At 39.2% G+C, this 26,312-nt stretch overlaps 1 protein-coding gene across 1 annotated transcript in view; it reads left to right on the top strand.

The window, feature by feature from the left end:
• Positions 1-26,312, top strand: part of LOC102100973 (uncharacterized) — a 263,975-nt gene that overhangs the window by 223,527 nt on the left and 14,136 nt on the right. The gene's annotated exons all lie outside the window — the stretch shown is intronic.

The raw sequence follows: 26,312 nt of genomic DNA, 5'->3' as shown, positions 1-26,312 counted from the left end.
TTCAATAATGCATTAATTACTTGTGAATTGTTGAGGGCAAAATCCTGCCCTTGCTAGTGGAATCAGCACTGACAGGAGAGGAAACTGATGTTGGATGTGGCAGCACCACAAGGGCTGCTGGAGAGCAAGTATTTTAGCTCACTGAGCACAAGGAGGTTAATTTTGGATTTTGTCTTAGAGGAAGCCTCACAAGCCTCCAGTCTGTGCTGCAGCAAAGCTGCTGGACCACAGGTGGAGGCTGATGAGGGCAGGCAGCACCACACCTGAGGTTGCTGCAATTTGTCTCTTCTTATGGTCCTGGTCTTGCTCCAACGCTGGAGTCTGGAGCTTGCTTGCACATACAGCATGATGGATAAAGAGAAGAGAAGGGCAAAAACTGAAGTAACCTGAAAGCCAGCAGTAGACGTAGGAAAGTGTGGCACACAGTGTGTAGAGAGGAATGGAAATAGGTACATTGCTTTCTTACTGTTGGATATTGGAAAGAGAAAAAGTAGGATCCCCAACCATGCTCTAATTCAAAATCCCAGATTTATGCTCAACAGATCCCCTTGTGTAAATTGACTGTAGTGCAGATCAAAAAAGGCTGAAAAGTATACTGACATCATAATTGGTATATTGTCTGTTTGAAGATTTACTCTGAGCGTGATCTCTTGCCTCTTTCTGGTGAGACCAGGCCAAATTATGAACATCAGCCCATTTCTGTGAATCTAATAGATCTGATCATCTTAAATTTCATCTTTTTGAAGTTGTAGGGTGAATTTTTCCCATGAACACAAAGAGAAATTTTACTGTTGCCTTTCAGGAAGGCAATTTCCAAAATTTCACCAATTTCCAAAAGACATGTGAAAAGCTGTAGTGTTATTTTGACTTAAAAAAATTGAGGAAAGGAGCTGGAAAGGGTAATACCATGGTACAGACTGTGGGGACCTGAAGGAGAAGTCAAAAAGACACAAAGCAGTAACAGGAGAGCAAAAGAAGAAGTGGTTCAGGAATTTATGCAGAAGATACAAACATGTCAAAGAAAATAGAAAGAAACTGAGAGAAATGCAAGGTAGGGGAAGCTGATGGGAAAGGACTATACAAGATAACTTTACAATCATGGTTCCATAGAAGAATTCTTCTCAGATTGCTGATTTAGCTACCACTGATCTGCAAATGGAAACAGGAAAACACATTGAGAAAGCAAAAGTATGCAAAATGTAAATTTCTTTTTTACTCATTCATTCTTCTGTTTGTAAACTTTTTCTGACTGTGACATATATATATATATAAGATCTACCTCATGCATACTGTATTATATCTTTAAGAAATATCAAATGGCTGAGATCACTCAAAGCTGCTGCTCATAAGGTCTTATAATTTTGATTTGTGGTTTCCTTCCCCTAAACTAGTTTTGGTGAACTTTTAGAAATCTAGCATTTTGCAAGTTTACAATTAAATTTCTTTTTCCTAATGTTAATGCATACTGCAAAAATTTTTGGAGTTGCTCGCTGGAACTCTCAGTACAACGTCTCCTGCAATTTAGATTGTATGAAGAACCAAAACTTCTGTGCTGTAAGAGTAGCATAGGAGAGTAGAAAGCAGTAGCAAAGCTGACTGTGAGCCTATCTAGAGAAAATTATCAGTAATATAGAATTTAATTCCTTACACGCCAGTATGAATAAATCACTGTGTTGATCTGGGGTAATGCACGTTTGTTTCAGCCAGTACAAGCAAACTACCCTGCTAGTCCAGAACAATTTAGCTCAGCATGTTAAGGTGACTTGTAATCACCTATCTGCTATAGAAATTGTAGGAGGAGAACCTTGATCCCTTGCAGTCAACAGCAAAACTTGCACTGACTTTATTAGAGCCAGAATTTCCATCTATCTGTGTAAGCAAAGGGGAGGGAAGGAAATAGGGCCATGTCTCACTGAACTTCTTCATGATCTGTGTGTATAAGGTCAGATTCTCATCTGGGATAAATTATTGAAGGCAGAGTCTGTATTTTTTTTTTTTTTAAGATTAAATGGAGATTGAAAGTCAGAGATGAGCAGAGGGAAGGCTCAGCCCAGTAATGGGATGTTAGAGAAAACAGCAAAATGTAAGGTCAGAAAAGAGGGTAGCACTCTGCTGCCTCTTAGATTTAAACCAAAATTATTTCTGCATGAAAAGGGAAGGCCTTGAACTGTGTAGGATTGAATTGGCCATATGGTTCTGAAACACTTTGCTTTCTATTCTTTTAGTGTATTTAGTCCACAGGGAGTGGTGGGTGAAAAGAAGAAAGGGGGGAAATGTGGATGTTTGGAAGCATCTGGAATAGCCAAATACGTTGACCATATCCAGGCATGCCATTAAACCTCACAACTGTTGATTAGTAATTCATCAGAAAGTGTGCAAATGCGAGCTGTGGAAAACAAGGTAATGCAGTCTAGGTAAAGGAAAACCTTCTTTTGCCTGTGTGGATAGGTCTAACGAGTGGAACTGCTTAAACAGATGTGCACACAAAAAGAGGCCTTGTAATAAATTATAACAATGGTAGAACGGATATAATCAACAAGTAAACTAATGGAAACAGCATTAGAAATTGAGCTGGTAGAATAACACTGCACAGGCCTTGCTTGATTCCATGTTGTATCCCATCTTGATGATGAGAAAGAATAACTAAAAAAAGGAGAAAACTGGGATTAAAACCCCCACATCTATGCAAGCTTCTCTGAATCTGAAAGTTGCATGACAATAAGTTAATAGAATAAAAGATAAAAAGAAAAGAAAACTTTGCACGCTATGTGGATGCAAGTACTATGAGCTACTTACAACATTTCTTTTTTTTTGTTTGGCATGTTCATGGTAAATCTATAAACTGAAAACAAAATTATTTAGTCAGACTCCATGGAATTTACTTAGAGAGGTAGTAAACATTATCTTGTGTTTAGAAAACATGCATTTTATTTCCCCTTTCAATATGCATTTTGTTTCCTTTTTAAATGAGAGCTGATTTATTTAAGTCTCCTTTACTGTCCCCATTATATGCACAATATAGTATTTCCAGAGTAAATGGTAACAAATCATTTTAATCCTATAATCAATAAGATAATTATATAAAGGCAGTAGTGAAGATGAGCCAAACTAATAGTCTGCTGGCAGAAATGTGTTAATTTCTCTAATACTTCAACAGACATCCAAACTGTTTTGTCAGAGATGTTGGACAGTGATGGAAGAGGAGTACACTTAACTGTAATTTTTGTAGTAATTCATGGGAAGTCTCATTGACATGTGCTAATGGCACTTGATTGCCCTCAAGATGTTTTCACAACAGAACTCTGCAAGTGCCACATCAAGGTTTGCTCAGTCAAATAGTTTTTTTCTCCTTGCATCTAGATAATTTGTGACCACAGGCAAACTCTTGAAAATCCAAGGTGGTTTGCAACACTCCGTTGGGGTGAATCTGTCATCAGCCGGCTGGTACAGATCGCTGCACTAATGAAGAGCAAGCTCTTTGGGTTTTTTGTCATTTCTGCGCAAGCAATCCATTTTGTTTCTCCTCAGTGGCAGGGTATGTTATACATCTCATCCTGTATAATCTGACTTACATTATAATTTGATTCATACACAGCCTTTCCACAGAGATTAATTAGCATCAGGCTTGAAGTTTGCAAGTGAAAATATGATAATTAGTTTTCTTGGAACGTTAACATTTCAACACTTCAGGTTCTCTCCATCTTTGTCTTCAATGAAGCTGCAGTAAACGAGCACCATTTCTCTTCTAAATCAGACTCTTGTGAGGTTTGAAATACAGACATTTTCATCAAGCTGGATAATTTCCATAGAAAATTTACTAGCTCATGAAATATTGCAGGAGTAATTCATACAATGACTCCCTCCTCCCCTTGGTACGTTGACGTATGATGTGAGCAGTTCTGAAAACCCCCAGGACAGTCACTTATTTAACAATGGTGATTCCTACTCCTTGTAACAAAAATCAGCTGACTCTGCACTTTTTGCACAAAACAGAATTAGCCAGTAGGTCTCTCATAGGGTTGTCGGGTAGTGCTGTAAACAAGGTTACATTAGTGCTGTAAACAAGGTTACTCCCTGCACTCATTTGTTCTCATGGAGGATTTAATACAGGTAACTCATTTGGCATACACAACGTCTCAAGAAGAGTAACTCACCAGGATTTTGAAAAAAAATAGCAGTATATGTGAATAATGAGAACATTCAACATTACAATAGTGAGTAAAAATGTTATATGAAATATCAACCCTGATGATTTAAAGACATAATGTAATTGCTAACATATGGGGCTTAAGAAGAAACTCACATTATAGAAAAGTTATTGTGTTGTTGTCCACTATGGGTGTGTGTAGCTGTTTAAAAACTAGTATTTGTTTAAAAATTTCTGATTTATATTCCTTGGTGTTAAACAAATTTTCTTTTTTCCAAGGATGTGCTTTTAAAAGATCTCAGTCTTCTCCAGCTACTGAATTCTCTATTTAAGATGTAATTCATCTTGTTACAACTCTGGCAGAGTTGTATCAGTTGTAATCAGACACCCTCTGAGCTTGGGCAGGGTACTGTTGATGCCCATCGATTTAGTCAGGTTAGGGGTAAGTGATTCTTAACCAAAGTAGAATCTAAATTACCATGTGGCTGTGAGCTTGCATATGCAAAAGCATGAAGCTCATGTGTCAGTTGTGTATGTAACTGCAAGAATGGTTTTGCAGATCAGGCTCTTTTTTTCTTTTTTTAAAGGAAATTAAATTTATTACCAAAACTGAAGCCTCAGTAGCTTGCTTTCTAGTAATGACCTTTAAATATTCTGGGAACTAATGATATTTAAATGTAAATTTCCCCACACTAACAGCAGAGACTACTGAAGACACTTTCACAGGGCTGAGAGAGATCTCTTTGCCCACTGAATGGGGCTGGTGGCACATAGGAAGCCCTGGTCTGGCTGTGTATAACAGTTTCAGGAGACTTAAGGGGATGGCTGAGGTTTTGCCTATGCAGTGAGTTTTTCGAAGATGCACACTTCATCTCAAGCCCAAACAGGTCCATTCTGTTTTCTTTCTTAACCTGAGCTCATAAGGCAGAGTAAACTGTGCCTGAGACTACAGGTGAGCTTTGTTACAGCTAAAACCAAATGTGGGCAGAATGAATGTAGGTCACAGGACTCAGTGAGGATACTTTCTGCTACAGATATGCTAAAACCTGTAGTCTCAGTGGGCTACAAACCCCAGCTGTGGATTTGAAGTAGATAGCCTTGGAAGCTCAGAAATAGGGGGTGGATTAGACTTCCTCTGCTGAAGCCTGAAAGCACTGTCCAGAGCTTATATGCTGAAGTTTCCTGAAGAGGTCATGATTTTCACCCTGATGTGTTTGTCAGGGCAGAAATGTGCTCTCACCTTGCTTCCCATCTACATAGTTTTTCCTATCTTAGCAATAATCAGGGCATCTAAACCAACAATAATTTCCTGGTCTGTCTGAAACCTGGTGTGAACATCTCTGAGCCCAGCCAGCGAGACTTTGTTGTTGAACAGAGCCTTGTTTTCTCCTGATTGACAAAGGGGGAGAGGAAGACATGCCCCAGGGAGGTGAGGTTGTAAGGAATTCCTTCCAACAACAAAAAAGAGAAGGAGGCAAATTGACTGTTTTATTAGGAACATGATCTGTAGTGTTTTTCATCTGGAGAGGGGATTGTTGCATGCTGATGAATAACGGGTATCGTATCACAAGAGTGCTAAAATGCCCCTGAGCAAGTTTGTTCCTTCAGCTCTCCTTCAGCAGCTCCTACTATCCCAGGCACTGACCTGTGAAATGTGGTCGCGTGCTCTGGATTTTTCCTGTATTTTGAAAGCTGTTCTTTTAATCTTGCAAAATATCAGCCTAAACAGTTAAATGGGAGTTGCATTTGTAAGTGTTTGTGTATTAATATTAATGGAAAATCTGACAGGTTGTGTGGCCTGGGAGGAATAATGTAAGTACAGCAGGTTGTATGGATTTATTGTTTTGAAACTTAGTTTTGTCAAAACCAGGATGGACTTTTAAAAATCCACATTTTTGGAATAAAATACTACAGTTCTAGAGAGGAATGTTGAGAAATGATCAAGGGAAATGTTGGCAGCTTCTAACTTTGGCATGCTCTGATGAAGATGGAGCCAAACTTTGAACCTCACAACACCTTGGTCGAAATGGGCACTGTTCAGAAAATCTACTTTCCACTTGAATCTTAGGGCCTTCTCTCCTGTTGGCTTTGAATACCTCCCACTGTTCCTAACATAAGGCTTTGGGACCACCTTGACTGTTCTGAGGTGTTCATCTCCTCCACTGACTGTGTGCAGGAACTTATTTGCATATCAGGCTCCCTGATTATAGACCTAAAGTGCATAATTTTCCCAGGATCAGCATATTGTTGATATCAATATCATATTATTGATATAACATTCCAGTGCTACCATTGGGCACTAGGACTAAATTCTTGTTTCCTCAATATGAGAGAGAAAAAGGGAAAGGGAAAGCTAGGCAGTGCCTTAGGGAGCTGTGCTCCTCCCGAACCTTGCCTAGGCTACAGCAGCGGGAGCAGCACATCCGGTTTTGCAGGGAATTTGTCTGGCTAGAGTAACCATGAAAGGTTATTTAAAAATAGGAAAATTGCACCTGGTCATTTAAAACATTTCAGAAGGGGTTGTTGCGCCTGTCAGACGAACGGCCATTGAAATTGGCACATTGGCCATGACATGAGTAATTCTTCAATGAATCAGTCTTTTTGCATAGAAAATTATCCCATCAGAAACACTCTGAGTAGCACTAGCCTGCAGGCTTGAAGCTTAAGCTTAGCCACGGCGTAAAAACCTCCCCAGCCTTGTTTTCTTTTGCAGCTGAGATTACCCATTTAGAACTCGTAATTTAGAATTTTCTCAGATAAACCCCCTTTTGTATTAATGAGTCTTGCCTGAGAGAGCAAGCCTGCCAACTGGATCCTTACTTCACTAGTTCACAAAGAAGGATTCTTATTTTAGCCTTATGGAACACACTTGGGCTATGCATTACCATTTAACAAGCGGGAAATAATGTAGTAAAGGTAGAAAGCGGGTTTCTGTCTTTTTCAAAGTCAATATAGGCAGAGAAAAAAACATACATGATAGTACCTTATTAAGCTTTTTAGGATTACTCTTCTCTTTACCTCGATTGTTTCCTCTTTGCTGAAGTCTGATGGGCTTCAAATAAACTGAAGACTTGTGAACCTGGGAGCCTAAACCCTCCTGCTGCTAGGGAAAGGTTTATAGACTAGTTCCTTTCATTATTGCTTTATAATGGCATTGTTTGAAGCAGTGTGCACTGCAGCTTGAATAACATCTTGGAGGATGTTAGTTAATTTTGCTGGTTGCCAACTAGTGTCTTTTCAAGCGGTTTTTGAGGGCTTCAGGTAACTGTTAGTATTTGGGACAGATGGGAAATATTTTATCTGCAAAACTTATCCCACCTCATGCTTACATCTGGGCAGCACCTGTTGGATGTATGCAGGCCTTCAGGGCTACAGATAGCAGTGGGTGCCTTTGGCTCAGTAGGTAAGTGTGACACTGATGAAATGCATACTTCATCAGGCACTTGCACTGGATGAGGGAGCCAGAACCTCCCTCAGCATGCATCAGACCTCTGTGGATCACTCCTCCCTTCAAACAGCAGAGCCAGGACTGGAGCAATGTATAATGCAAACTGGTCCAGCCTCAATGCCTTCCTTGATGGGCTGATCTATTGTTTGGTATTGTCAGCATCCCCCATTCTTGAGTCTGTGGTATCCACAACACCAAATTGTTTGCTCCAGTGACAGAGAAGAAGATCTTTGGAATGGAAAAAGATCTGGGAAATCTGATTTTAAAAGTGCCTTCTTGAAAGCTCTGCTCTTTCTGTCATAGCCCCATCCATTCTTGTTTTCTTCCTCTCCAAATTTCACAGAATCATAGAATGAAAGAATATGCTGATTTGGAAGTGACTCACAAGGATCATCAAGTCCAGCTCCTGGCCCTGATCAGAATAGCTGCAAGAATCACACCATGTGCCCAAGAGCACCGTCCAAAATCTTGAACTCTGTCAGGTTTGGTGCTGTGACCACTTCCCTGGGGAGCGTGTTCCAGTGCCCAGCCACTCTTTGGATGAAGAACCTTTCTCTAATATCCAACCTAAGCCTCCCCTGACACAACTTCAGGCCATTCCTTCAGGTCCTGTCACTGAGCACCAGAGAACAGGGATCAGTGTCTGCCCTTCCTCTTCCCCTCATAAGGAAATTGTAGACCACGATGAGGTCTCCCCTCAGTCTTCTCTAGGCTGAACAGACCAAGTGACCTCAGCCACTCCTCATATGGCTTCCCCTCAAGTCTCTTCATAATCTTCATCACCCTCCTTTGGAAACTCTTTAAAAGCTTAGTATCTTTCTTATATTGCAGTGCCCGAAAGTGAACACAGCACTGGAGGTGAGGCCGCCTCAGTGCAGAGCAGAGCTGGACCATCCCTGCCTTGACTGGCTGGCCATGCTGTGCCCAATTCTCCCCAGGACAGTGTTGGCCAACTCAGGGTCTTTCTTCTTGGTACCATGGCTTTCTTGTTCTTGCCTGACCATTTCTGCCATACCTTGGTCCCCCACCTTTCTGACAAGTAGGGGCCAGCATAACCTTTTTGTTCTGTACCTGAACAAGTGAGTCCTGACCACTGTGGTGATGCCAGCTCAGCATGGGTGTGCAGAGAAGGGCAATTTTAGGATTGGAGAAGCATTCTTAAAAGAAAATAGATGTGCAATCAAATATGTGAAGGATGTTGAGCACCCACTGTGGCACAGGCATACAGCTCATCAGAAAAGCACTGCAAGTTTTTGTGATGTCTTTAAGCCATGAAGCATTCCTAGCAGGTTGAAATGGCCCCTTTTCATCACTTTTCATCATTCTTCATCTAAGGACAGAGATCCTTAGCTGTGCTGGGTCAGGGACCAAGATGCCATTGCTCCCTGTATAGAATGCTTCATGGCTGGAGAAACCTGGACCATGGAGGTGCTTCCAAGAAACTCAAGACATGCTGTTAGATGTTGTACAAAGTGACTGAAAGAAAAGGAGGCCCAGCAACAATAGTAAAAATATTTTCTTGATTAGTTTTTGCAAGTAGAAGTATAAACATATGTGCATGAGTGAGAATGATATGACAACAGATTATGACTGTTTTTGAGTCTTTACCCTCAATTTCCTCTTGCTTACACTCTGAAAAGCGTGCATGTGGACCAGGACTGATGTCAGTTATACATCCAGCTTGAGAAGCTATAAACAGATTTTAGACATTACAAATGCAGTTTTTACATTGATTTCAATGTCTCATTGGTGTTAATTTATTTTTATGTGATATTAAATACTTGCAATCAATCCTTTGGGTAGCTTTCAAATGAGTACCTTGTGATGAAAACTAAAGGCAAATGGAACGGGCTTTTGGGAGAACAAGGAGGGAGAAAAACACCAAAAATGGCAAATAACAAACAAAAAGCCTCAAAAACAAAACAAAATACTGTCATCTTTTAGTAAATACAAAGTTCTTCTGCACTGTTTACACTCCAAATGCTGGGGTACTGGAGAGGGTAAGCAATCAGGAGTGAGGCAATATTTCCATCGTTACAATATACTATAAATGCCTATTGAATTTTTATTTATTGTCAAGCTGAATGCAAAACACCGTGAAAATAAGTGAGTCAAATTTGCCATAAAATAAAAGCACCTTTGCTTTTGCACTGGCGATGGTGCAAGAAGTGTTGTCTGTTGTAAATATCTGGAATCTGACTCTTATTTATGCTGTACTGACATCTTGACAAAGCTCTAGCTTGGGCATAAATGTGTGCCAGAGCTGTGTGAAAAGTCCTGAGTAGTGTGCAGAGAGGGATTTATGTTTTTCAAACCTGATGGTGCCCTTTATGCTAACCATGGAGGAACTCTGCTTGGTCTGCCATATATTGCCTCATCTCTGGCCAGTAAGGGTTACCCTTGTCATTTGTTGAATGTATAATAGGATTTAGAGATGGATTAAGCTAAATTTTTTGGCTTTAAAAGATTGTTTTGTTTTGTTTTGTTTTTCTTTAGTTTCATGGAACAAAGCTCTTTTCTTCCTGCACAAGAAAGGTTGAACAGTTTAAACAAAACCCAATGAAAATTCTTGAATAAGGCAAAGATACTGCAGTTCAAATATGTTCATTCTGTTTTTGTAGTGATGTGGCATCATCATGACTAGTTTGTTTGTGTTTTCTGACTGATGTGTGGCCAGGCAGAGATTCTAACTTAAAAGCTTAGGATTCAGACTCTCAGCCCAGGCTTTTTTTGAGAATTATTATCACTGCAGTTGAGCAAGGAGATGTTTTACAGAATAAGCAAACCAACAAAAATAAACAGAGAACTCACAGTATTTTTTCATGTTTGCAATCCCATGATGTTTTGTTTTTCGTATCTATATTAAGCATGTGATGTTGAAAGTTACCACAGGTCAAAGACTTTTTATTATTTCATGAAGGATTCTAATACTCCATTTCCTTTTTTTATCATGAGGGACAAAAACTATTTCAGACAGAGCACGAGCAACCATTTTCATAACTTCCCTAAATTCAGGGAAATAATGATACAGTCAACTAGGATATGTCTTAAGTGGATTACTGAAGCATATTTACTATGATATTAATCCTGTTCTAATGCAGTTCTTTCAACTTAAAGATTTTTTCCCCTAGTCTGGGCTGAATTTTGCTTACTCTAGAACTTGACTGTGTCTGGGGAAGGGAGAGAAGGGACATTTATTCATTCAAAAGATCATGTACATGCACATAATTCACCTGTGCCAGGAAGCTGATCCCTCTGCTCTGAGTTCCTGCTGCCTTGCCATCACCCACAGTACCTTTCCTGATCCTTTCAGTGCAAGGAGAGGCCCTAGCAGGTATGTTTGTTGCCAGGCTGGCAAGGTGCTGTGACCTGTGCCAGCCACATGATTTGTCAAATCAGACAAATAATTCCTGTATCTGTGCCTCTGTTACCTCTGGAAGGCATTTTCATCTCGCACACAACCCAGGGAGTTGTTGCATTTAGACTGTAACAATCACAGAAAATACAAACCAGAACCATATCACCGCACTGCGTTATTCAAATGAGAGGTCAAATTACCCCCACTGATGTAAGCAGGGTTGCCAGGGTCTAAATGAAGACACAACTTGGCCAAAGGTCTGTTTCTAATGTGAGGTTTGAAGGCTGGTAGGTCTTGTGTCTAATATCAAACAGCTGCAAGTCAGTACCAGTTCAATTGAAAAATATGCACACATTTCAAAAAAACTCTCCCCAAACAAAAGCATAAAACCCAAGAACCCTGAATCTTGATATATTATTTAAACTTTGCCAGCATTAAACTATGATTGCTCACTGTTGCCTACTATTTTAGTTTGAGTTCCCTGTATGAGACTATTTAGGTGCATTAAAGCATGCTAAAATATTTTGGTATGATGTTCACACTGCTTCTCCTCCCTGCTCTCTCTCCCTCACACACACACACACATACACACACACTCACCTACCTCAAGGCCCTTTACTAAAATGCAAGCCTGGTTTTTGCATCATTTGTATCTCTGTAGATCTGTGGCAGCTTCTCTTCATTTGCATTTACTAGCAGAGAGCAAACTCTAGATGTGAATTTAGTGAACTGTTAGCATGAGCAAGGAGGGAGGTCATTTATTAATCCTTACTTTCATTTTGCTGCGCAGCTTTTGGTGTCCTAAGATTACATGAGAAGACACTGTTATAACTATAATCACTCAGGAACTCAACTACAGACATATATAATAAATGAATACATTGCTCAGAAATTGTTAATGGCCAGCAAAGTATTCTTTTTCTGAATTACTGCCAAGTTTCAAAACTGCATGTGTCATCTTATCACGTACTATACATTAAGTGTTGGTCATGTAAGTCAGATCTGCCCTATGGGTATTTTAAATTGCAAACATAACTTTCTGAAACTCTATTGTAATGGTTTTTATTTGGCTTGGTTTCTAAATCAACATAGTTTGTTCATAACAATTCAATTGCTTTTTCCTTATTCTTTGCCTCTTCTAAATCCTTTATCTGAACAAGATACAAAGATCAAGTAATTTTTTTAGGTAGCTGAGCATCTAATGCTGTCTAAACTCTCTATAAAATCTGTAGTAAATTTATGGTATGTACCTTTTTTTTTTTTTCATATATAACCCGTATAGAAGTGGAATTTAAAACACAGCGTAGAAGTTGAAAGAAGGTCATGAAAGAAGCATGTTGTTGTTTTTTTTCATCAGGTATTGGCAATAATAAACCATTAAAGATAATAATGACCTCAAAACATTTGAGTTTAGGCATCTTTCCTCTGCTGTACAGTTGTAGTTTTACAGTTCACCTAATACCCTCCTGCTGTATAACATTACTCTCAGTTTGGATGTCTAGTCTCATACTAGTACAGACTCCTGTGCATCATCTTTGAGATTTCAACCCATTGCAAATCTTCCCTCTTGCCCAACTGGACTGTAGCAGTGCCCAATGCTGATTTTGTTGTTTTTTTTTGTCTTCCCACATAGTGGCTGACTCTATAAGCAGGTGCTCTTGAAATTCCCAAACCACCAACAAAATGTGAGGACACGAGGCTGCATGGTACACTAGAACCTAATTAGGATGTTTCTACCTTGGATGCCATCTGTTCAGGAACTTTTGAGAATATTTTAGGAAGAAAGTCTTTGCTGTGAGGATGGTGAGGCACTGGCACAGGTTGCCCAGAGAAGTTCTGGATGCCCCATCCCTGGAACTGTTCAGGGCTAGGTTGGATGGGGCTTTAAGAAACCTGGTCTAGTGAAACGTATCTCTGCCCATGGCAGAGGGGTTGGAACTGGATATACTTTAAGGTCCTTTCCAATCAAAACCATTCTGTGATTCTGTAATTCTATGGTTTTTCTTCTGTCATCTTTCTGAGTACAAAAAGCAGAAGATACTGATGTGCAGATGAAAGCTTTGCAGGGAAATAGATAGAATTGTCTCTGAGGGTTATAGGTGGGTAGATGGATCAGTAAAGAGTTTTATATTATATGCTAATAAATCTGTGAGGTATGAACAAACTGAGGAAAACACAAGTCTAGAAAATAGAACTGCAACATCTCAAGGCAGAGAAGATTAAAGTAGTTCTTCCAGCCATTCCATTTCAATGAATTATTGTATATATAAATCCATTTATGCTGGAAGTTGGAGAGGCCATTTGTTTCACAAATACTAGAGTTATCCCTGGAAATAGAAATGGGATTCTGAAAGTAGTTATTAAAGATATCTTTTGGGTTGAAGATCTCTCAAGTTCCAAGGGGACACACACAATCATCTAATTCTGGGAGTCAAATTAGCATTCTGTTGAAATGGCTTTTACCTGGCAGGACACTTGGCTGCTTTTAGCTAAATTCAGAAGAACAAACCCTATTGTCATCAGTATTTATCCACAGCATCTTAAATTCAAGACTTATTTGCAGCACAGGTAAAATGGGATGCTGCTACCACAGGGACAGGGTGGTTTTGGCTGCTGCATCACAGTTATGATGGAGGCTCCCAAGCAAACTTTGGTCTTGCTGTCTCTAGAGGAGCAGGGCAGTACTGGGATCTTCCCTGGCTGCAGTAGCAGGCATCAGTCTGGCTGCTGGGGCACTGCTGCAGGCAAAAGAGAAGGAGAAGAAAAACACATGTCCCAGGCATCTGCCTGCTTTAGTTATGCCTCGAGCTGGTCCTTCTTCAAGAAAGCAGATAGTCTGGCCAAAAAGAAGAGTGCTTTTGATGGGTGATTGCATACTAACATAGCCTGATCTTTAATTTGTAATCTTAACTCCAAATTCAAGTCACAATTGGCTAGAATCTGCTTAAATAAAGGAAGAACCAAGCAAGACTTGATCATCTTGAAATGATGGGAAAAGTGTCCTTAATATGAAAGAAAAAGTAATTCATAAATACTCTTTCCCAGATTAACTCCCAAAAAAGATCTCAAAATATTTTTCTCATTATTTTTTCTCAAAATATATTTTAACTTGAGAAAAAGATGGAGCTCCCCCATTTGCTATGTGCTAAGTCTTTGGAAGTCAATAGCCTTTTGGAAGTATTTCCCTAAAACCAAACCATCAAAATGTTCTTGAAGTAAGAGATATGCTGAGTGTTTTCTGATTTACTTTGAATGTGGTTCACTCCACACCAAAGGAAATCCCCATGCAAGTAATGAGAAGAGGAACCAGCAAAGAGCTGAGAAATGTTGTTCTGATTGAAAACTCACACTTCTACATGTACCAAAACACTGAGGTGGACAGTTAAATCAATCTCAAGTAATTTCAGTACCCAGAAACCAGCTCTTGGTGCTTTTGAGCCTTGAAAAATATCAGCCAAGTTTTTCTTAACTCTGCCAACTTCAGAAGGCATTACACTACTCTTGGTCACACTTGCCCCTTTTCTTCTTGAATAATACACTAATATGATTGATTTTTTTCTATGCTTAGAATTCTGTGGATTGATATGTTTTTCTATGTCAATGGGGAAGTGTTCTGCTTACAGTTAAAATGTAAGGGTGTGATACATTCCTGTGCTGCTGTCCCTTACTCTACTTGATCAAAGTAGCTACACCAGCATTAAAGCACCAGAGATGAAGTGAATCAAGCACACATGCAAAGCAGAAAACAAATTTTAATGAAATATGAAATTTGTTCAGTGTATTATCTAAACTAGAGTACAGTATATGTTTTCAATGAAATTAAAGATTTATACAATGTGATACAAATCTCACTCTAAGAGGCATAAAATTTACTTAGAACAAATGGTGAAAAGACATTAGATCTATATTTTTGAAGATTCATTGTTAATTTTATTAATAATTTTCTCTTTTTGCCCTTTTGAAAGTAAATGTGCCAATTATAGGTGCTATTTTTATAGTCCATGCAGCAAAAGCTCAGCCAGCTTTACTCAGATCAAAGTAATTTTCAATGTTCACCTTTTTTAATATCTTCACTACTTAACAGAAACCTAGTATAAAATAGGAACATCTTTCATTAGTTCTGTGAGTGGATAAGAAACCTGTCTTATATTAAGCTATCATAATTGAAGTAAAATCATTAGGGAGTAAACAGTCATCTTTCTCCTCAGTATGCACTGTCTGATGTAATGAGGAGGTTGAACTGACATTCTGCTTACATTCCTTACATGATTTGTGGAAGGAGTTGCTATCCAAGCAGAGCAAGAAATAGATACTGGCATAAAACTTTGTTAAAATTTAGACTTCCAGGTCTGTTTTGCCAGCCCAGCATTCTGCAGCTTTGTCTCTTTGCTATTATGGTCTTCTACTTAGACTTAGCAGTCTTTTAATATATCAGTTGAGACTAACTTAATTTATTTGGGTTCTTTTCCATGCTTTACTGTTTGTAATTTGTGATATACCTCTTGTGGTAATATATGAGTGCTTTCACACAGGAAAGAGATATTACCTGCCCCTGTTGTGGACTGAGGGCTCAAGTTATGTCCTCCCAGACTGTGCCTTTCCCTGGGCACCCTTCCCTTGTGTCAGTGTTAGCACTGCTTGACACTGCTCCCAGGAGATTTAATCTGCCCTACAGCTTCACTGCTGTAAGTGCCTCAGTCACCCCCAGGAGAGGGGACAATGTGCAGTCCTTCTCTGCAAGTGGGAAAAATAGCATTGTCCTCCTACCAGAAAACATGGTCACCAAGTTAGAAGCTGTGGGAGGAAAATGGGGGAATGACTGTTTCTGAAACTTATTAAGATGCTATGTTCGGGCAACATGCATTTTATTATAACTGGATCTTACTATGAGTAATATTTCCTAATTAACCACAGGGATTCATGAGCTTTGCAGACTGAAAGACTGAGCATAGGAAATGTCCCAGGTCTGTTTTTAATCAAATTTATGTCCTTATGAATTGCTTGCTTTTGCAAAAAGTTTCAGGAGTAGCTAGTCTGAGGAAATACCCAGGGGGTGTAAAGACACTTCCAGTTACATACTTGAAACATCTCTGGAGTTATACCTGTCTTAGAAAAGAATTATCTCTACAGAACTAGAGCACACTTCTGAATGAACAAGGGAGTGGTGGATGAGCTCATTACCACTATCCTCCTTAGATCTATTCCAAAGCTCATTGGGGACTGTCTTCCAGTCCATGTAGACCCTGGTGGGTCATGAATCTGGCAAGTGGACTTTTGCACACAGATGAGGATGAACTTGCAATAATGTAAATCTTCAGCTCTCAAAAATGATTTGGTATATTTAAGGATTCTTTAATGGAAAATATTTTTTTTCTGGTGTGGATCAGGCTGATTTTGACTGTGCACACACACACACACACACACACATTGAAGGACTGGGGGGTATCAGCATATGCAGTGTGTGTTAAAAATGTGGCAGCAATAACTATGTAGATAAGTGCAGGAGGAACCTGTGCTGGTACAGATTACAATATCAAGGAGGGAAGAGGAAGAAGAAATTGGAGCATGCTACCAAATTTACCCTGGGTCACACTGGGGCTATGTGTCACTCAACGTCACAGCCCTACACGGGACAAAAAAAGGCAGCTTTTTAGCAGAGCTAATGCCCAAGAAGGTGTGACTGGAGTACACATTTTAGCATGTTTCTTTTTCATGGAAAATTTGTGTAAAGAAACATGTTATAGCTAGGAGATGTATAATGTTTTTTTGGCTTGTGGCTATTCTCCAGCCAGGAATATACTGTTTGTGAAAATTAAGGATGGCTACTTCAAATAAAATTATAGTAATCAGAAACATTAAAAAATTGTGTTGGATTTTTCTTTTCAAAACCAAACCAAAACAAGAAAAAAAACCCACAACAAACCCAAACCCTAGAGAAAAGAATTTTACTGCTTACTTCTGTGTGGGGGTAAGCTAGTGATCCAAGTGCACTGTTGTGATCCTGTCATGGAGTCACTGATAGCACCAGAAGTCAAAGTGTCTGTGTTTATGTGGCTGTGACCGTGCACCAGTGTTGTGAGGAGCTCTGTGTAGTGGGCACCTGCTGAGCCAAAGATTTGAGATGAATAGCACCCATATTGATTTGCCTATAATGGAGTGGAAAAGAAAAATGTCCAGGTTTTGTTGCAGGTATTTTCATGGGGTATTAAATTGGTGGATTAGTTGCAAACAGCAGTACTGATAAAGTCTCCTGTCCATCTTGATGGTTGGGCCTTTCTATTAAAATGACACATAAATAACCTATTATGTCCCCCACCCATGGAAATTCAAATGCACCTGTCAAGTTGATAAAGCACTTGCCTGGAGGGAAGCATTGTTTACATTTTCACTCCATTCTTCAGAAAAAGTGAGATTCTAATTATTTTTCCCACTGTAAATTAATGCTGACTATGATGGTTAGCATATCTCTGTATTGTTATATCTATGCAAAAGTTAAATAATAGAACTGATCCATCATGTATTATGCAATGTGCATTTTTATGACAGGCTTCCCTCTGATCTTATTATGCCTTTCTTCACAAATACTTACTTTTTTTTTTTTCCTAGCAGCTGGGGGAATCTTTGTTGACTGCTGGTTCAGAAGTTGAAATCTGTCCTGTGTGAAAAGAAAAATGCAATTTACATGTTTATCGGATGCTGAACTCTGCTATCTTCCGAGAAGGAAAAAATAAGGATATAAGGGTATACTCCATTAATAATAAGCTTCATTATAATAGACAATTGGTCACAGTAGACTAAACCATTTTTCTACAAACCAAGCACATAAAATTCAGTAATACAATACAATTGTTTCTGGATATCTCAGACAGTAACTTTTAATTCAGGCAAAGTAAACTAGTTAAGCTAAAGTCAAACAGTATCTTTCTTGCGTGCATAAAGTCACGTCACACCTTTGCACAAAACTTTAAGCTGTACCATAAACCATTTCTTAGGGTTCCTAGCAGTCATTTTTGCTTTGTTTGTAAATAATTTTTTTTTGTATATTTCATGGTTCCTGCTTGAAGTGAAGACAAAACTGCTGAAATACCACAAAGGGGACGTTTTTGCAATAGTGGGCTACAAGTGGAAAATACTATTGTGAGAAGAATTCTTGCTATCTGGTTTCTTAACTGAAGCAGGGGAGAAGACATTGCTGAGAGGCTCTCGGTACACTCAGAGAGCTTTGGGAGACAGCCTGATCTTGCAAGTTACTTCTGCAAGTGTGGCATACCCAACTGGTTTGCATACCCTGTTGAAGGCTCATACAAAATTCCCTGAACCTTTAACTCTTTTTCTCTACTTTGTCTCTACTTACTACAGTGGATTTCCATTCCTAGATTTCTAGAGAAACATCAATTCCAGGCATGGGTAAATAATTTGCAAGAGCTAAAAATACCCTGCCAGATGAAAAAGAAAGAGTAAACTGACAAAGAAATACCTTAGCAATTGAGGCGCTTCTGGTTTAGTTTCTGATGAGCTTGCAATTGGGATGCTGGCCCTATGGAGGCAGAAAAAACATCCTTGGGGTGAAGAAGGCAGAGGGCATGAGGTGATGTCCTTGTCTGGGACAAATTTGGGAGGAAACTTCCAAAGGGGTTCCTCTAGAAAGCAGATTCAAGCAGCCCCTCCCCCAATTTGTTTGGTTAGATGTCCTTGGAGAAAGGTGGAAAAAAAGTGTTTATTTAACAAGCAAAGTATTCACAGGCATAAAAAAATTGAATAACATTAACAATAAAACCTCCTGCAGTTCTGAAGAGATGGCAAATTCAGAAAGTCCTTGCTGTGAGCTGGGCTCGCTCAGTCTCTTATCAGTCCCTCCAGTGCTGGAAAACACCGAGGCCCAGGCTCTGGTGGGCCACAGGTGTGAGCTTCCAGTGCTCTTCTGAATTTCTGGTCCAGAACAGGGCCATTCAGTCCCAGAGAAAGGGAAAAAAACCAAAACCAAACCAACACAGTCCAAGGAACTCCTCTGCCTCAGCTAGCTAAAAACTAACTAAAAGTAAAGAAGAGCTCTCTCCCAGTGTCCCTGCTGCAGATGACAGAGTCCCTGAGAAGCAAAATGTGTGGAAGCAAGTCCAGTTTCTGAAAACAAACTGCACACTTCTTCTCCCCCCCACTTCAGTCTCATAACCAGTCTTAAAAGTGCAGAACTTAATATCCAGCATAAACAGAACAGGCAACTGGGGATACAAGTGTCATAAAGTCAACCTAGGACAGGTGAGAATGGAGAATGTCAACCTTAATCACAAAGGAATTCCCAAACCTCTGCCATCTTTATTTTTTTTCCTTCCCTTCTTTTCTATAACAAAAGCAGCATTTGCTTTAACATCACAGCTTACAGAAATATGTCAGGCTCTTCCACTACTCCCCACCCTGCCAGGGAGGTGTTTGTGAAACCTTTTTCTTTCAGTTCTTCCTCTGTGGCCTATTTCTGCAGTGATGTCCGCAAGAAAGCATCTGAATGCTGGTGATTATTTGGAAAATCAAGTGAGATAATTTCTAGACAGTTAAAGCAAGTAGCCACATAAATGTCCTCTGATTAACTCTTTCTGTAGCAGCCCATTTCTACCTGTCTCTACAGGGCTGAAGCAATGGGCTACAGTGTGAGTGAGAGATTCTAGATACTTCTGTGGTAAACGTTTGCTAATAACTAACATCTGTGCTGGAGTAGGCAGTGTACTTATTAGGGTTACTGAAAGATCAGAGCAAAATTACAGTATTTCTAAAAGAGGACAACCACCCTTCACAGATGTTCACATATGTTTTACTAAAAGTGTTTAAATTTGCTTTTCTGTTTCACTTTCATTTTCCCAGCCCCCTTCCATCCGCTTCAAAAGAAAGCTGGATCTAAACAGACAAACTAGGAATATTTAGGTACTTAGTAAAACCTTCCAGCAATTTTGCTCTTGTTTGAATTAAAAAAAGGAAAATGGAAATTAAAATCCAAAAGACACCTTCCACAAGAGCACCATTCACACTATGCTCAACCCCACTAGCACAAGGATATGCTATGCCACTGCCTGCACAGGAGGAAATTTTCTGAAGCTGAAGAAGATGCAACCAGAGGCCACTAGTCCAATGGATTTTAGTTTTAAGTTCTCAGCTGATTTACTGCCCATGTGATGATACAGGTTTAAAAATGTTATTTAGCTGCCAGAAAAAGATCTGTCCATCTGATGTAAGTCACAGGTGAATAAAAGCCTGTCTCATTCCCAGACATACATCTTGAATGCACATGGTCTTGGACAAATTGAACAAAATCTGTGAACACAGACTTGTTTCTTTTAACTATCTGTTCTCTGCATTTAATCAGTTCCAAACAGTAAAAATAAAATGCTCATTGCCAGTAAATTAATTAACAAACATAGCTCCTTTGTTTTCTGTTTACATATTTTTTTTAACTGCATTGTTAATTACAGATCTGTCAGAGTTATTTTCACAAATTTTTCACAGAATGTCTGAAGTGGGCAAACTTCATCCCATAAGATGAACTGCTCCATGGATCTATTTACTATTTGTTGTTTCTGGTGTATTTTTGGTCACCAAAGTCATATAGTATTATTTCTGCTTTCTGACTGCATTACATTTGTAAACACATGAGTAATGAATAACAAATGTTGATGAGCAGATAATGAATAGCAGACACTCTTATTTACACAGATATGCCCTTGTATGCATTAAAATCCTGACTTCCATAGGGAAAATAACATTTCCTAAACACTTTTGTATATAAAATCCTGTCTGTCTGAAGTTACTCAAGATGCTTTCTTAAGTAACTGATTCCAGCATCCCTTATAAAATTTGGGAAATGAGGCATGGAGAGAGATTTCTCTTGCCCATCTGAACCAAACCCATTCTGGGCTCAGAATATTGGAGGATTCTCTGGAATAAGAAGGGAGTGTATTTTATCTCCTTTCCTTAGGGCAAATCAATGGACAAAGACACTGCTATGCACCAGGAAATGCAAGAAAGCTGTGGCTTTTAATTTTTACTTACTAAGGTTTTTGCTGCATTGAGTATAAGTTTTTCTTAATTCTTGAGATGACTTTTTTCCCCCCAGATCAATTATTGTTTGGTAGAGAGTATTTCTATATTTGTATTTTTTTAGTGGATGACTGTAGTGTGGACACTTAAAAGCACAAAAGATTTAGATCTGAAAAAATGAGATGGAGAGCAGCAGACTACACAAGCAGTGTGTGCAGTGCAGCTAAAGAATATGTGGCTGCACTTTGTAATATCTAAAAGCAGGAGATGGAAATCATCCCTTAGAAAAGATCTGCATTGCTGTTCACTGGACATATCCATAAATAGGATGATATTGCAAATCAGAAACAAAAAGACCCACTGCTGTTTCCTAGTGCTATGATGCTAAGCAGCTTTTCATAAATCTATTCTTGGATTTCTCCTTAGTCATTTACAAAGAGGTTATTCTCTGTATATGTCTTTTCACCATTTAGTCTGTCCATGTCTGTTTGTTAAATAAATCAGGGAAGACTGTAACAGCAAAGCTTCAGGCATTCATAATTTGACTGAAAAAAAACAATCCGGGATACTACTGGTCCCTTATGCTGGTCCATTATGTTCATAAATAGGATAATCTAGAAGAGAGTTATCTCTCTGCAGAGTTACCAGGAGCCCACAAAGGCCTCTGCTAACCTGAGACATTCAGGTGCCTCATTATTGCCCCAGAAGTGAGAGCACACCCTGCACTTGCATAAATGTGTGTGAGTGCTTGGTGTGCATGAGGGTTAAATATGAGGAGGGTTGGTGCGGCTTTCTTCTGGTGGTATGATTTTTTGGCAATCCTAATAGATTTTTTTGTTCGTGCCTTTGCTTGACATTTCTCCAGTTTCATGATTTATTCAAACCCAGTCCATTTTCACGACTTGTAAAGTACCCCATCCTTCCTACAGTGGCTTGGAAACTTTCCCCACTGTCACATCTAATTCTGACCGAGGTCCAGTGATAACCTCACTGGAACCTGGACCCCACCAACATGCCTTTGACACGGACAGAAAGGATGTTTTTAGACATTTCCATGTAAATTCTCCTTTTACCAGAGTTGCTGGCAAGGTTTTTAGCCACAGTTTGTCAGAAATGGGGTTTGTAATGCTTAAGGGGTGCTGTGCTTCCCTCAGAGGTTAGCACTAGCCAGCTTTTGTTTTTTTAATTGTAAAGCTACACTGCTTTAACAGAGATTGCCTCCAGGACAGTAATTCCCATATTTACAACTCTTACCACAGAAAATGCACTTACCATGTTTATGAAAGTTACTTGAAGTAAATACAGCACCCTCCACTTTTGATGTCTTTTTTTTCCCTAACTTTTAAACACTTTTTTGCCCTTTTGACTAAAATTAACAGCTTGTAACTTTTGCTAATTATTTGTCATGACCAGCATTCAGTTCCACATGTTCTCAACTGGTCAATTTGTTCCATTTTACTAATTTTACCCATTTTCTTTGAATGCTGTTTTCAAACAGGTTTTTTTATACATTTTGCAATGCATGAGCCTAGAATTTATTCACATGAGATTGCTAATAATAATGCTGCTGCAAACAGTTAAGAATCAGTACCAATCATAATCAAGTGTTTGGACACACATGTATATTTCTCAACTTTTTAAAAAGAACTTTTTTCTTGCTGATGTCTTTTTGTTAAGACACTAGAAGTCAGTCTTCCTCACATTCCCACTATAGCTCAGAAAATCTGAGGAAATATTCTTTCCTTTCTTCTTTCACAAAAGCTGTCAAACAATAGAAAACATTGTAGTTCCTTTACACTCTAGCTTGGTATTTTCTGTACCCTGACCTAGGAATTATAATATTAATTGGCTGTGTCTTAGTTGTGTAATGTATTTGTAAATATACATTTATCAATATATTTGTGTTTAAAATGTATTCTACCTCAATACATATTTTTCTACACTTGGTGTGGCATAATACATTTATTTACATATTATTTACAACAAAATACATTTGTATTTTTACTTACAAATGTATTTTTGTCTTTTTTCTAGGTCATGCACTGTAATTTCCAAAGGGTTGACATAATTTACCTTTTTTGTAGGAGAAACATGTTCCACTCTTTTAAAAACCTGTGTATTTTTACGTCACCGTGCACGTTAAAGAAGCAGTGATTGAAATCATTGTTGTCAAGGAAGAATGTATTAAAATTATTAATAAGACTTAAACCCACATGAGACTTACTGAATCATCTGATCTGACCTAAATTCATGACCCTTCCTCCCAGCTCTTCCCTTCTTGTACTTGTACAAAAATAGGAGGACCACAAGGAGAAAAAAACCTGCCAACATAATAAAGGCCAGTGAAAACTGTACATTTACATTAGGTCAACGTAACATTTTATGATTATAATAATATAAACAAATAAACCATAAGGGCACTCACATCAGACCTCATTTCAAGCTGAACTATTATAAAGCGATTAACAGCCTCACAGTCCCGCTTTAATTAAGTTATGTTGTGAAATATTCAGCATTTGAACCTGTTCTGGCCTGCCTCTTTTATCATTGAATTACCATCCTTAATGTGTTTTTCTGCTGAAAGATGAATTTCATTTAAGGATTACTGTACACTGCTCTGGCATTTTGTGGTTTCTTGTCAGCCCTTGTGAATCTAGATCATTGCTAACTTCAGTTTCTCTGACATGTCCTATATGCACAGTCTCTTGACTAGCCTGTCTCAGTGGATTTATTAACTCATATTGTATTCCTGTAGAAATGAATGGACGTTTTTGATTAACTTAATGATAGAAATTTCAGATGACAGTAGAGTTTACTTTTGGAGCTTACTTCAGGTTATGTAGGCCACAGCAGCTCTCTAGTGACCTATCACTTCACAGAAATGTGTTTTGAGAGTTTCAAGGCAGTGGACATCTGTCTGCCAAAGAGTTTCAGATGGTGCTAGCAAGGAGGGAATGGAAAGGTCCCTCTGCACTGGAGTCTCTAAATCCACAGCCACAGACAGAGCTGCTCCCCCTTTCTGGAAGTGGTATTCAAATGTTATATCCCTCCACAAATTGAAGAGTCTGCCTTCAGGCAAACTCACACTACCAGGTGACTTTGGGGAGGAGTTAATGAGTGATGTTCCAGCAAAGAGTCCTCTTTCCTTCCTTTCTAGTGTCTGCCCCAGACCAAGGCTATGCAACTCACCACAACACCATCAGTTTTCATGGTGCCTTTTCTCTTTCAGTTGTCAGATGATCAATTGGTGCTATTTTTAATTTATTTATTTTTTTTTTTTTTTTTATGTGGGGGAGTGTGTAATGGGGAAGGGAGGTGGACATGCAGAACAATATCATCATGTTCTCATGTTCTCTTGGCTAGTCACATCAGTGTCCTCAGAGGCAGTTCACCAGATCTGAAATGTGACAACAGATCAGATGCATCTGTGTACTCCCATTATCCTGCAGAGCCATCTGTGCTTGGGGAGGAAGACAGAGACTTCTGATGCCATACCTGGTCCCACATGGATGTGGTGTCCTGGGAATGGCACCCAGAGTCAAGAACTTCCAAAGAAGGTCTTTGTCCTGGCAAAGTGCAGGTTTGCTCAGGCACAAAGGTTTGAGTGGCTTTGGTGAGCCACGGCTTTGGCTTCCACACAGGAATTGTATTTGTAAAATTACACTCAGATCTGGCACTGATTGAAAAAATAGGTGGTAATTTATTTGTGTGAAAGTAGTGGAAGGTCCATGCTCTCCCCTGTGCTGAGCGAGTACAGCATGCATATTTTTATCCCCAGAGCTCACAGCTCAAATGGGCAAAAGAGAGCTGCAGAGAAGGATGTGGTGTTCATATCCATGGCTTGCAAAACACACAGTAAATAAGCCCTTTGCTGGTTGATAAGGATGAACACGAGAAGAACTAGCAGATTCAGGGAAAGTGAGGCAAGATAAAGGTCAGACGAGAAGCAGAGGAAAGTGAGGGACTGATTCAGGAGGGAAGAAAACACTTGGAATAAAGGAAGCTAGCAGTGCAGGTAAAAATGCATCTAGCGTAAAAGGAGGATCGTGACAGAGATCATCCTGTTTGTTGTGTTTCCTGAAGAGAGAGTTTCTGAGCTGGGCCTCTCAACCATTTATCTTTCCTGAAGCTGTAGATCAGGAAGGAGACACAAGGCCAGGAAAGCCTTGGTGCTCTTGAATTGGACAGGTTAGAAATTCTGGTAGTGAGACACTGGATGAGAGAGGAAAGTAACTATTGCAGGGGCTGTGGTGTGGCAGCTCTTGCAGCTGTTTGTGCTAAAGCCAGCACTGTACCGATGGAAGCTGCCTTCCTGCTTTCGCGAGACCAGGGACCACATTAATTCATATGGAGCACTGTGTCATGCAGGCATGTAAAATGTGTGTAAAACACCAAATTGTGTGGTAAACAGGAGAAAATGCAGGGCTTGTCCTGTCCTTACGGCTGCTGTATGTTCCTAACATGTTTTCCTGAATGAAAGCCTTTGAACCCCAGAGACTTTGGTGTGGAAAATTCTGTCCTTATTTTACTTTAATTTCAGATGACCTTTCCTTGTTTTAAAATGTAAAAAAAAAAAATTATTAGGGCTGATGTAAATGGAAGCTAGTGCTAAAATGAAGTATCCCATTGTTCTGTCCATTCCTGGAAAATAGTTAGAGATAATTTTCTGTATGTGATCTTGCTTTCTTAATTCACCTAAAACAAATCCTCTCCTAAGGCAGTGGCTCATAATAGCAGCATGCACATCATGATTGTGGCATTGGCACACTGTACTGGTTATGGGATTCCTTGTAATGCATAAGAACAGCTGAGGAAATGTGAACCGGAACACAAGCAAACAGTTAAATCTAATTTTTCCCAAGTGAGGTGAAAAATTTGTATCTGTTTTTTGAGACATCTTGTAAGAATCTGAGCTCTTCATTTCAGCTAAAAGTAGAACTATGCAGAAGAAGGTTTTCATGCACTTATCTTAAATGAATTAAAGCTTTTCTTTAGCTAGCTTTGTCAGTAAGTTCCAATAATTTCTGCCAGTGTAATACACATTCTTGAAAGAAAAAGCACATGCTAGGCCAGCAAAAGTGGTATTTTGTCTACATTAAATAGAAGTGTTTGGGAAGAGCATGCTGATGTATTGTAAGGATGTACAAATAACACCAGTCCCTTCCTTCCACAAACAGGAGTAGCATCTCGTGGGAGAAAATGAGTGACGAAAAGGTCTTGCAAAAGTGGAGGGTTAAAAAGCTCACGCTTGCACTTCAGGGGCAGTATAAAAATAATGCTTCTCATCATCTTTCTAGTTAAGGAAAAAGAGCATTTAAGCCTTGTGCTATGATCCA

The sequence above is a fragment of the Pseudopodoces humilis genome, chromosome 1, assembly GCF_049639895.1.
Source record: "Pseudopodoces humilis isolate 2021_Gansu_Grassland_sample_001 chromosome 1, ASM4963989v1, whole genome shotgun sequence".
Classification (NCBI taxonomy): domain Eukaryota; kingdom Metazoa; phylum Chordata; class Aves; order Passeriformes; family Paridae; genus Pseudopodoces; species Pseudopodoces humilis.
The sequence above is the reverse complement of the archived record's forward strand: the minus strand, read 5'-3'. Positions and strand labels throughout refer to the sequence as shown.